The 13,452-nt window shown below is 37.8% G+C and overlaps 1 pseudogene; it reads left to right on the top strand.

Moving 5' to 3' along the window:
- LOC129557776 (frizzled-3-like) overlaps positions 1-13,452 on the top strand; it is a 51,052-nt pseudogene that overhangs the window by 17,691 nt on the left and 19,909 nt on the right.

The raw sequence follows: 13,452 nt of genomic DNA, 5'->3' as shown, positions 1-13,452 counted from the left end.
AAGAGTTGGATCCGACTGAGTGACTGAAGTGAACTGCAAAATCTAAATGAATTTTTTGGCCAACCCAATATGTCATATTCATATATATGTATATTATAAAGAAAAACACATTGAACAACAGTAGATTTATCACTCATTTAATAAATGAAACACAAAACACCAGATCCCCCTTCCTCATTGAATCTCCCTTGTAAACTGTCATTTTCCAGAACTTGGTGTTATTGTGTATTTACACTCATATGTATTTACCTAAACAATATATTGTATTAGTTGAAGTATTTTAAAATTTTTCAGTGTCAAAACTGCATGTATTTTTACAGTTTGCTTTTGTCATTTATTATTTCTGTGAGATTTATCTATGGTAATATGTACAGTGTGTGTTTATTTGCTGTCTTTGCTGTTGAACTTTCTGCTGTATGAATATATCAAATTTGTTTATGTGTTTTACTGTTAATGGATATTTAGGTTACACATTGTGTTTACTCTGTTATAAATAATATTGCTATGAATATTGTGCATCTGTGTGAGTTTCTCTAGAATATATAGCTAACGTAGATCTTGTGACTCTTCAGCTTTACCAGATGTTGCCAAATTGTTTACAAAGTTGCTGTCCAATTTAGAACTTCATATGAAAGTACAGAGAGTTCTCATTGTTCTACATGCTCACCATCACATGTACAATTTTTCCAATCTTATTGACAATCCTCATTGCTATTTTAATTTGTATTTCCTTGATTACTAGTGAAATTGAACTTCCTTTTTCTTACATATATAACTTATAATAGCTAAATAGCTTATTGTTTAGGTTTCCTCTTCTGTAAATTGCTTGTGTATAATACACAGTTCAGTTCAGTTCAGTTCACTTCAGTCGCTCAGTCATGTCCAACTCTCTGCAACCCCATGAATCACAGGTAAATATATTCTGGTATGATATCTTAATCTGTTTTATGCATTACAGATAAAGTCTAACTTTGTTTTTTCATTGTTCTAATGGTGTCCTTGATGAGTAAAAGTTTAAAATTTTAATATACATTATTCTTTTTGTTTTTTAAAGAAAGTTGTTGAAGAAATCTCTACTCAAAGATTACAAATAATATTCTCTTTTGTTTTCTTTAAAAAGTTTTAAAGTTTTGATTCTCAGATTTGGAATTTTTTTCTACAGAGTGTATTTTTGGATCTGGAGTAAGGAGGTGATATCTTTTAAAAACTACGTAAATGTCTAGCTAGCACTGTTTATGACACGTCCATCCTTTCTCCACTGATTTGTGATGCTACCTCTGTCATACAGTATCTAGTTTTCACTTGTGAAATTTATTTTGCTATTCTTCTCCTCAGTTCATTTTCTACCCTTGTCTTGATCTTCTGTCATTGTCCAAATTCTGATAGGTCTTTATATCTGATATGGTGAGTAAGTGAGTTTTCAAGGCAGAATAAAAATAAAGGCAGATAAAGCTATGCAGTGTAGTAGGGCACAAAATTTGAAATCAGAAGACCTAGACCTACATTTCAGAACTGTAGTCACTTATCAACATGTATGAGCCTGATCAGAAGTTTATTTTTATGTGGGCTTTCAATGACCATAAACCAACACTCTGAAATGAATTTTTGTTTTGAAGAAAACAAATCTAATACAATGTAGGTCTCATTAGTAAAGAATAGATTCCCCTTGACCAGGAAAGAAGCCAAAGACTCTGCCTACCTGATTCAAAGCCAAAGTCTCAGAAACAATAATTGAACTTCAGTTCAGTTCAGTTCAGTCGCTCAGTCATGTCCGACTCTCCGTGACCCCATGAATCACAGCACGCCAGGCCTCCCTGTCCATCACCAGCTCCCGGAGCTCACTCAAACTCATGTCCACAGAGTCGGTGATGCCATCCAGCCATCTCATTCTCTGTCATCCCTTTCTCCTCCCGCCCCCAACCTTTCCCAGCATCAGAGTCTTTTCCAGTGAGTCAACTCATCGCATGAGGTGGCCAAAGTATTGCAGTTTAGGCCACCACAATAATGATACATATGTCCTTGGTGTTTTTCTTCTTCTGTGAGACATTTTTTCCCACTTTAGCATGAATAATTTTTCTGTTTAATTAAAAAGAATTTAAGCCCCAGGGTCTTTGGTAGATGATGGATCTAAATTGGGAGAACATTTTCTGTATTGTGTTCAAATAAAGTCATGTTGCAAAATTCTGTTGATTGATATTAGAGTGTTGTTAGTGGAGACTGGTTGTTGAAAAGATAGGAAAAGTGGGCTCTTCACAGCGAGGCAGGCAGTTGTAGAAAAAAGACACTGACCAAGATATAAGGATAGTGGTGGAGGCTGATTGTCTGCCTTTTCTGCTGGGGATTCTCTATCAGTTCCTAGTAAAGAGACCAAAGAAATATATCAGTTGAGGCTTTTCAACTGTTAAGGTGGCATTTTATAATTTAACTTTATTTTATATTGGAGTAATAGTGATTTATGATACTGTGTTATTTTCAGGTGTACAGCAAGGTGATTCAGTTATGCATAAACATATCTCCATTCTTTTTTGTATTATTTTCCCGTATAGGTTATTACAGAATATTGAGTACAGTTCTCTATACAGTAGGTCCTTGTTGATTATCTGATTTATATATAATAATGTGTATATGTTAATCCCAAACCCAATTTATCCCTCTTTTCCACCTTTCCCCTTTTGTAACAGTAAGTTTATTTTCAAAGTTTATGAGTCTCTTCCTGTTTAACTTGAGTTGCTTTCTCAGTGTATCGCTATCATGACAGGTACTGAATTGTGTTACATGGGGATTTGGCTTTAACCAGAACTGTGTAATACAAAATGTCCCACTTTACAACCCTCTGTCCTACAATTCTCCTCTTTACTCTCTGGCCCAGTTGAAGGTTTTTGTTGTTGCTATTATTACTGATTTTGTTTTTCAGTTCAGTTCAGTCACTCAGTCATGTCCGACTCTCCGCGACCCCATGAATCACAGCACGCCAGGCCTCCCTGTCCATCACCAACTCCCGGAGTTCACTCAAACTCATGTCCACAGAGTCGGTGATGCCATCCAGCCATCTCATTCTCTGTCGTCCCCTTCTCCTCCCACCCCCAACCTTTTCCAGCATCAGAGTCTTTTCCAGTGAGTCAACTCGTCGCATGAGGTGGATTTTGTTTTTAGCACTCCTTTAATTCAAACATTGTGATATATGGAAAGTATTTCTAATTTATGAAAGATAATACAATGCAGTTTAAAAGTTCTGAAGGAGTCATCAGATGCGGTTTCTCTCCCAAGTTCCCTTTTTCTCCTCTCTTCCTTTTCTGGGTAAACGTATTCGGTCTCATATCTTGGATTATATAGGTCAACTTTTCTTCTGAACTCCAGACATGTATCTATTTATATGATATTTCCAACTTAACATGTCTAAAATACAATTCTTAATTCTTCTTAAACCCTGTTCCTGCATTCCATCCCCAATTATTTCCATTCAGTAAATGGTATTGTCATCTGTGAGTAGTTGTTCATTTTCTAAGTCATGTCTGACTCTTTGCAACCCCATGGACTGCAGCCCACCAGGCTCTCCATCTCATCGAATTTGCTCACCTTCATATCCATGAAGTCAGTGATACTATCTAACCATTTCATCCTCTGCTACCTGCTTATCCTTTTCTCTTCAGTCTTTGTCAGCATCAGGGTCTTTTCCAGTGAGTTGGTTTTTCACCTCAAGTGTCCAAAGTATTGGAGCTTCGGCATCACTTCTTCCATTGAATACTCAGGGTTGATTTCCTTTAGGATTGACTGGTTTGATGTCGTTGAAGTCCAGGGCTCTCAAGAGTCTTCTTCAACACCACAATGAACTAAAGCATCAATTCTTCAGCACTCACTCAAACTTCTGTATGGTCCAACTCTCACAGCTGTACATGAGTACTGGAAAGATCATATCTTTGACTGTATGGACCAGTCCAGCTATAATCATGTTCCAGTTAGAGCTAAAGTGTAATAAGGGAATTTTTAAACAGAGTCAGCCTAAAAGACAAAATAAGTTAATTTGTAGAATAGAAATGCAAAATGATGACTGGAAATAAAAACATGGGCTACTAGAATCCAGGTCTGAAGTGGCTGGGATAGCTAGGCCTTCAGTTTCTATGGGTATACAGAAGTAAAAGTGTTACATGGGAGTCAGAGAGTCCTCTGACTAGGCTTATCAGTTAAAAGTAGGAGTCAGAAATAGGACTCTTCTGCTCCTAGAAGAAAGTTTACATAAAAGGTGGAACCAGCTCTTTCCTGAAGCTGCATTTAACATAAAAATACTTAAAATATTTATCTAGAGATGTGAGAGGGCCAAACCGTAATGACTCAGTAGCTGAGTCTATGGTAGCTGATAATGTCTGGAGTGTGCAGTCATCAATATTTGACCTGGTTTTTAACTAGGGCCCCATAAAGTAAAGTTAAGTCACTCAGTCATGTCCGACTCTGTGACCCCATGGACTGTAGCCTACCAGACTCTTCCATTCATGGGATTTTCCAGGCAAGAGTACTGAAGTGGATTGCCATTTCCTTCTCCAGAGGATCTTCCCAACCCAGGGATCAAACCTGGATCTACCATCTGAGCCAGCAGGGAAGTCTAAGGCTCCATGGGTACTGGTAAAGACAAAAATGAATGAAACATGGTGGATAAATGGAGGAAGTGAGTAAACAGAAATTCCAAAGCACAATTAAAGAAAAAAGGCTAAACCAAAAAAGTCATTCAATAAAATCAAATCAGGAGATGGATTCACTCCCAAATGTGATAAAAGTAGTAAATAGAAAGTAATAATTTTCTTAAGACTTATTTTTAAAATATATGTGTTTAGGATTCTTCAATAGATAAATAATAAACAGCACTTTAAAAGAATAAAAACTTATGATAAATTAGCAGAAATGAAATAAGAATAGACAAAGATAAAAGTCAATTTGCCTAGAAATGTAGTTATAAGAATTAAGTCAATAGATGGAATGAATTCTAAAATAGACATGATTAAAGAGAGAACTAGTAAAGTAGAAAATTGTTCTAACTCTAGATCACCCAGAATGCATAATAGAGACATAAACTACTCAAAATTACCGAATGATGCCATTCAGTTCAGTTCAGTTAAGTTCAGTTCAGTTCAGGATATTAAAAATAGGTTGAGAAGCTTCAGTATACATCAAATGGGAGTTCTAGAACAAGGGGCTGTAAGAATGATTAAGAAATGATAACTAAAGAACTGCATCCTGAATTTTTCAGAACTGAAAACTTGAAACCTCACATTAAAAGCACACTCTGCATACTAAGCAGGACAAGTAAAAACCAATCACAATGAGAAACATTCTTTGCAACTATAAGGATAGAGCAACTAGAAGGCTAGAGACATTTAAAAGTTACCAGAGAGAAGAAATCTCCAAAAGATTATCAACTGTGCAGGCTTCTCAACAGCAATAGCAGCTAGAAGATAGTGAACTAATATCTTTAAAATGCTGAGTGATGATAACTTTATCCATCTAAAGCACCACTGAAGATTGAGGACAAGAGAAAGACATTTTGGGTCAAGGACTAAAATAATTTATCTCCACCATACCCTATCTATAAGAATTTCTGAAGAGCATCCTTTAGTAGAAAGAAAAGAGAACCCCAAGATAAGATAAGGGTGTACTTTTTGGCAAAGCCACTAAAAGATGATAATAACAAGACCAATTAATTTTGTAAAGGTTATTCAGAGTCTCTGGAAAATAATAACAAGGAGTATTAGGTAGGTCAAGTGTGCTAGGAGAATAGTTTTGTTCAAGAAGATGGAAGTGCTGAATACTTTTAACTATAACTTTTTCTCATAAAGCCAAATATAAGTACATATTGTAAATGTATGTATGTATTTATTGATCACCTGCTATGTGCCAGACACTGATCTAGGCTCTGGGAATAAGACCGCTGGGGGGAAAAACTCCTCGTTGAGTTTATACTTTAGTAGGAGGAAACTATATATTGTTCAAAAACAGTAGTATAGCACAAACAGGCTTGAAAGAAATATACTGGTAAATAGGAAAATACACTTGAAATATGTGATGGTATGATGAAAAATAAACTGTGTGACAACATTGACATGAGACAAAATACTCTTTAAAGTGAGCACTGAAACATTGGGCAGCTAGAGCATTTATATAACACCTAACATAGACTTGAGTTTGAGTAAACTCTGGGAGTTGGTGATGGACAGGAAGGCCTGGTGTGCTGTGATTCATGGGGTCGCGGAGAGTCGGACACGACTGAGCGACTGAACTGAACTGAACTGAACATAGACTTAAAAGTGAAAAGTGAAAGGATTAGAAGGAAAACTGATGAGCCCACAGATTAGCATATCTCTATTAAAATAGATAGGTAGGGACTTACCTGGTGGTCCAGTGGTTAGGAATCACCTTGCAGTGCTGGGGACATGGGTTTGATCCTTCGTAAGGGAACTAAGATCCCACGTGCTGCATGACAACCAAGTCCACACACCACAGCTAAGACTCTATGGAACCAAATAAATAAATATCCTAGAAAACAAAAATGAATAGGTAAACAGAAAATTAGTCAATAAAGAATATACCTTGTTTTAGTGCACTTTCTTTTATTGTACTTTGCAGACACTACACTTCAGTCACTTCAGTCGCTCAGTTATGTCCAACTGTCTGTGAACCCATGGACTACAGCACGCCAGGCCTCCCTGTCCATCACCAACTCCCAGAGTTTACTCAAACTCGTGTCCATTGAGTTGGTGATACCATCCAACCATCTCATTCTCTGTCATCCCCTTCTCCTCCCGCCTTCAATCTTTCCCAGCATCAGGGTCTTTTCCAGTGAGTTAGTTCTTTGCATCAGGTAGCCAAAATATTAAAGTTTCAGCTTCAGCATCAGTCCTTCCGATGAATATTCAGGACTGATTTCCTTTAGGATGGATTGGTTGGATCTCCTTGCTGTCCAAGGGACTCTCAAGGGTCTTCTCCAACACTACAGTTCAAAAGCATCAATTCTTCAATGTTTAGCTATCTTTATAGTCCAACTCTCACATCCATGCATGACTACTGGAAAAACCATAGAACTAGATGGACTTTTGTTTGCAAAGTAATGTCTCTGCTTTTTAAATATGCTGTCTAGATTGGTCATAACTTTTCTTCCACAGAGTAAGTGTTTTTAATTTCATTGCTGCAGTCACCATCCGCAGTGATTTTGGAGCCCCCCCCCCAAAAATAAAGTCTTTCACTTTTTTTACTGTTTTCCAATCTATTTGCAATGAAGTGATAGGACCAGACACTGTGATCTTAATTTTCTGCATGTTGGGTTTTTTTTTTTTCTTATTTTTTAAATTTATTTATTTTAATTGGAGGCTAATTACTTTATTTCATTCTATTGGTTTTGCCATACATTGACATGAATCTACCTCGGGTGTACATGTGTTCCCCATCTTGATCTCCCCCCCCCACGTCCCTCCCCATCCCATCCCTCTGGTTTATCCCAGTACACCAGCACTGAGAATCCTGTGTCATGCATCGAATTTAGACTGGCAATAACCCTGTACACGAGACAGCAAAAGAGACACAGATGTATAGAACAGTCTTTTGGACTCTGTGGGAGAGGGCAAGGGTGGGATGATTTGGGAGAATGGCATTAAAACATGTATATTATCATATGTGAAACGAATCTTCAGTCCATGTTCGATGCATGTTGAGTTTTGAGCAAACTTTTTCACTCTCCTCTTTCACTTTCATCAAGAGGCTCTTTAGTTCTTTGCTTTCTGCCATAAAATTGGTGTCATCTGCATATCTGAGGCTATTGATATTTCTCCTGGCAATCTTAATTCCAGCTTGTGCTTCCTCCAGCCCAGCATTTCTCATGATGTCCCCTGGATAGTAGTTAAATAAGCAGGGTGACAATAAACAGCCTTGACGTACTCCTTTTCCTACTTGGAGCCAGTCTGTTGTTCCATGTCCAGTTCTAACTGTTGCTTCTTGACCTGCATACAGATTTCTCAAGAGGCAGGTCAGGTGGTCTCATATTCACATTTCTTTAAGAATTTTCCACAGTTTATTATAATCCACACAAAGGCTTTGGCATAGTCAATAAAGCAGAAATAGATGTTTTTCTGGAACTCTCTTGCTTTCTCCATGATCCAGCTGACGTCGGCAATTTGATCTCTGGTTCCTCTGCCTTTTCTCAAACCAGCTTGAACGTCTGGAAGTTCACGATTCACGTATTGCTGAAGTCTGGCTTGGAGAATTTTGAACATGACTTTACTAGAGTGTGAGATGAGTTCAATTATGAGGTAGTTTGAGAATTCTTTGTCATTACCTTTCTTTTTGATTGGAATGAAAACTGACCTTTTCCAGTCCTATGGCCACCTCTTGAGTTTTCCAAATTTTCTGACATGCTGAGTGCAGCACTTTCACCACATCGTCTTTCAGGATTTGAAATAGCTCAACTGGAATTCCATCACCTCCACTAGTTTTGTAAGTAGTGATGCTTCCCAAGGCCCACTTGACTTCACATTCCAAGATGTCTGGCTCTAGGTTGGTGATCACACAATCGTGATTATCTTGGTCATGAAGATCTTTTTTGTATAGTTTTTCTGTGTATTCTTGCCACCTCTTCTTAATATCTTCTGCTTCTATCAGGTCCATACCGTTTCTGTCCTTTATTGAGCCCATCTTTGCATGAAATGTTCCCTTATTATCTCTAATTTTCTTGAAGAGATCTCTTTTTCCTATTCTGTTGTTTTCCTCTATTTCTTTGCACTGATCACTGAGGAAGGTTTTCTTATCTCTCCTTGCTATTCTTTGGAACTCTGCATTCAAATGAGTGTATCTTTCCTTTTCTTCTTTGCTTTTTGCTTCTCTTTTTTTCACAGTTATTTGTAAGACCTCCTCAGACAACCATTTTGCTTTTTTGCATTTATTTTTCTTGGGGATGGTCTCGATCGGTGTCTCCTGTATAGTGTCACGAAAATCCATTGATAGTTCATCAGGCACTCTGTCTATCTGATCTAATCCCTCGAATCTATTTGTCACTTCCACTGTATAATGGTTAGGGATTTGATTTAGGTCATACCTGAATGGTCTAGTGGTTTTCCCTACTTTCTTCAATTTAAGTCTGAATTAGACAATAAGGAGTTTATGGTCTGAGTCACAGTCAGCTTCCAATCTTGTTTTTGCTGACTGTATAGAGCTTCTCAATCTTTGGCTGCAAAGAACATAATCAATCTGATTTCAGTATTGTACATCTGGTGATGTTCATGTGTAGAGTCTTCTGTTGTGTCATTGGATGAGGGTGTTTGCTATGACCATTGCATTCTCTTGCAAAACTCTGTTAGCCTTTGCCCTGCTTCATTCTGTACTCCAAGGCCACATTTGCCTGTTACTTCAGGTGTTTCTTGACTTCCTACTTTTGCATTCCAGTCCCCTATAATGAAAACGACATCATTTTGGGGTGTGAGTTCTAGAAGATCTTGTAGGTCTTCTGAGAACCGTTCAACTTCAGCTTCTTCAGCATTACTGGTCAAGGCATAGACTTGGATTACTGTGATATTGAATGGTTTGCCTTGGAAACGAATAGATCATTCTGTCCATTTTCAGATTGCATCCAGGTACTGCATTTCAGACTCTTGTTTTGCAGACACCACAGTTTTTACAAATTGAAGGTTCGTGGCAACCCTGTGTTGAGCAAATCTGTTGATGCCTTTTTTTCCAACAGCATTTGCTCACTTTATATCCCTGTGTCACATTTTGGTAACACTTGCATAACAGGCATATCTCTGAGATATTTCTGGTTTTGTTTCAGACCACTACAATACAGCAAATATCACAATAAAGCAAGTCATACAAGTTTTGGGGGTGGGTTTTTATATAAAAGGGTCTCCATGAGCCTCCCTATTCACTTAGACACAACGATACTGAGATCAGGCCAACTAATCTTACAATGGCCGCTAAGGGTTCAAGTGAAAGGAGTTGCACACCTCTCACTTTAAAGCAAAAGCTAGACATGATTAAGCTTAGTGAGAATGTCGTCTTGAAAGTTGAAACAGGCCAAAAGTTAGGCCTTTTGAGCCCAACAGCCAAGTTGTGAATCCAAAGGGAAGGTTTTTAAAGTAAATTGAAAATGATACTATAGTGAATTAATGAATGATAAGAAAACAAAACAGCCTTATTGCTGATATAGAGAAGTTTGGGGATCTGCATAGATCAGCCAGCAATGGCATTCCCTTAAACCCAAGCCTAATCTAAGACAAGGCCCTAACTCTAATTCTGTGAAGGTTGAGAGAGATGAGACAGCTGCAGAAGAAATGTTTGAAGCTAGCAGGGGTCAATTTCGTGAAGATTAAGGAAAGACGTCATCTCTGTAGCATTAGAGTTCATGGCAGAGCAGCAAGTGCTGATGTAGAAGCTGCAGCAAGTTATCCAGAAGATCTAGCTAAGATCATTCATGAAGGTGGCTGTTCTAAACAACAGATTTTAAGTATAGACAGAACAGTCTTCTATTGGAAGAAGATTTCACCAGGACTTTCATAGCTATAGAGGAGAGGTCAGTGCCTGGCTTGAGAGCTTCACAGGGCAGGATGACTCTCTTGTTAAGGGCTAATGCAGCTGGTCTGGTGGCTCAGTGGTAAAGAATCTACCTGTCAATGCAGGAGATGTGGGTTTGATCCCTGAGTCGGGGAAAATCCCCTGGAGCAGGAAATGGCAACCCACTCCAGTATTCTTGCCTGGGAAATTCCATGGACAGACGAGCCTGGTGGGCTACAGTCCATGGGGTTTCAAAAGAGTAGGATATGACGTGGCAACTGAACAGTAACAAAATGCTCATTTGCCATTCTGAATTATGCTAAATCTTTTCTTCCTGTGCTCTGTAAATGGAAAAACAAAGCATTGGTGACAGCACATCTGTTTACAACATGATTTACTAAATATTTGAAGCCCACTGTGGAGATCTACTGCTCAGAAAAAAGAGATACCTTTGAAAATATTACTGCTTATTGACAATGCGTTTGGTCACCCAAGCACTCTGATGGAGATATACAAGATTAATGTTGCTTAATGCCTACCTTCTCAACATCCATTCTGCAGCACACAGATCAAGGAGTAATTTGAACTTTCAAGGCTTTATTATTTAAGAAACATATTTTGGGAGTGGCACACCTCACAGCTTGCAGGATCTTAGTTTACTGACCAGGGATTGAACCTGTGCCACCACAGTGAAAGTGCCAAATTCTAACCACTGGACTGCCAGAGAAGTCCCATAAGAAATACATTTTTAGGCTATAACTACCGGAGTGATTCCTCTGATGGATTTGGGTGGTTAAATGAAAACCTGGAAAGGATTGACCATTCTAGATGCCGTTGAGAACATTCATGATTCAAGGGAAGAGGTCAAAATATAAATATTAGCAGGAGTTTGAAAGAAGTTGATTCCAACACCCATGGTGCCTTGAGGGGCTTTAAGACTTTGGTGGAGGAAATAATACCCAGTGTGGTAGAAAAATAGCAAGAGAACTAGAATTAGAAGTGGAACCTGAAGATGTGACTAAATTGCTTCAATCCCATGATAAAACTTTAATGGATGAGGAGTTGCTTCTCACGGGTGAGCATTAAGAAAATGATTTCTAGACATGGAATCTATTCCTGGTGAAGATGCTGTGAGGACTGATGAAATGACAACAGAGGACTTAGAATATTACATAAACTTAGTTGATAAAGCAGAAGCAGGCTTTGAGAGGATTGGTAAAATGTTACCAAAACAGTAATTCATGCTACAGAGAAATTTTTCATGAAAGGAAGAGTCAATGGATGTAACAAACTTCAATATTATCTTATTTTAAGAAATTGCCACAGTCATCTTCTATATAAACCACCCCGATCAGTCAGCAGCCTTCAACATCGAGGCAAGACCCTCCACAACGAAAAGAGTATGACTCATTTGAAGGCTCAGGTGACGGTTAGCATTTTTTAGCAATAAAATTTTTTTAATTTATATATGAGCATTGTTATTTAGACTCATGAGTAGATACTACATTCTACATTATAATATAAATGTAGGTTTTATATGTACTGGGAAACAAAATAATTCCCATGCCTCATATTATTGTGATATTTGTTTATTCTGGTGGTATGGAACCAGACTACAATATCTTTGAGAATGCCTATATAGAAGATTTGAACAACACAATTAATAAAGTTGGTCTAATACATACAGAAAATTTTGTACCTAACAAATAGAGAATAAGCGTTATTTCTGAGCACAGAAGAAGTACTTTTAAAACTGGACTATGAAAAATCATAGGCTCCAGTTTCATCCACCTCATTAGAACTGATTCATATGTATTCCTTTTAATTGCTGAGTAGTACTTCATTATGTAAATGTACCACAGCTTTCTTATCCATTCGTCTGGGCCAGTCCAAGTTCGATGCATGATACAGGATGCTCGGGGTTGGTGTACTGGGATGAACCAGAGGGATGGGAGGGGGAGGGAGGTGGGAGGCGGGGTCAGGACGGGAAGCATACATAGAAAAAAAAAAATAGAAACAACTGTTCTACTTCAAAAATAAATAAATAAATAAAATTAAACATAAAAACATAAAAGTTGAATTAAATTTAACGTATTTTTGTTACTAAGATTTCTCTAATTTCTCTTTCTGCTATGGGTTACTATTCTTGGTTTCAAATATTAATGGAGATGTTACTTGCGTATTAAACTCTGAACTGAGAAAAAAATAGAAACTAAAAATTGTACTTATAAATAACTCATAGGTTAAAGAGGAAGCTTGAAAACAGCCAGCAAAGCAGACATGAAAGGAAGAACATATTAAATAAAAGAACAGAAACTAATAAAATGGGGGAAATGATTAACACTTTCTTAATTGTATATTGTGATAACCAATGATAGGATGAACAAAATTGGCCAAGAAGAATATAGTATTATTTGCACCTCTATTCCTATTCATGGTTTATTTTCTATATTAGAAATCTTTTTCTTTAGACAATATCTAATATGCAAGGAGACCCAACCAGTCCCTTCTAAAGGAGATCAGTACTGGGTGTTCATTGGAAGGACTGATGCTAAAGTTGAAACTCCAATACTTTGGCCACCTCATGCGACGAGTTGACTCACTGGAAAAGACTCTGATGCTGGGAAGGATTGGGGGCGGGAGGAGAAGTGGACGACAGAGAATGAGATGGCTGGATGGCATCACCGACTCGATGCACGTGACTTTGAGTGAACTCCGGGAGTTGGTGACAGACAGGGAGGCCTGGCATGCTGTGATTCACGGGGTTGAAAAGAGTCGGACATGACTGAGCAAATAAACTGAACTGAACTGAACTGAATACGGGCTAGAAAGAAAATTATGGAACTCAGGCTATAGAATATATAGTCATTGTCAATTTTTCAGCAGTATACCTTTTCCATATAATGAGAAAATTATAGGACTGTGTAAGTG

The sequence above is a fragment of the Moschus berezovskii genome, chromosome 15, assembly GCF_049115385.1.
Source record: "Moschus berezovskii isolate FMDL1 chromosome 15, NW_MosBer_1.0, whole genome shotgun sequence".
Taxonomy (NCBI): Eukaryota; Metazoa; Chordata; class Mammalia; order Artiodactyla; family Moschidae; genus Moschus; species Moschus berezovskii.
This window is presented reverse-complemented; position numbering and strand designations above follow the sequence as displayed.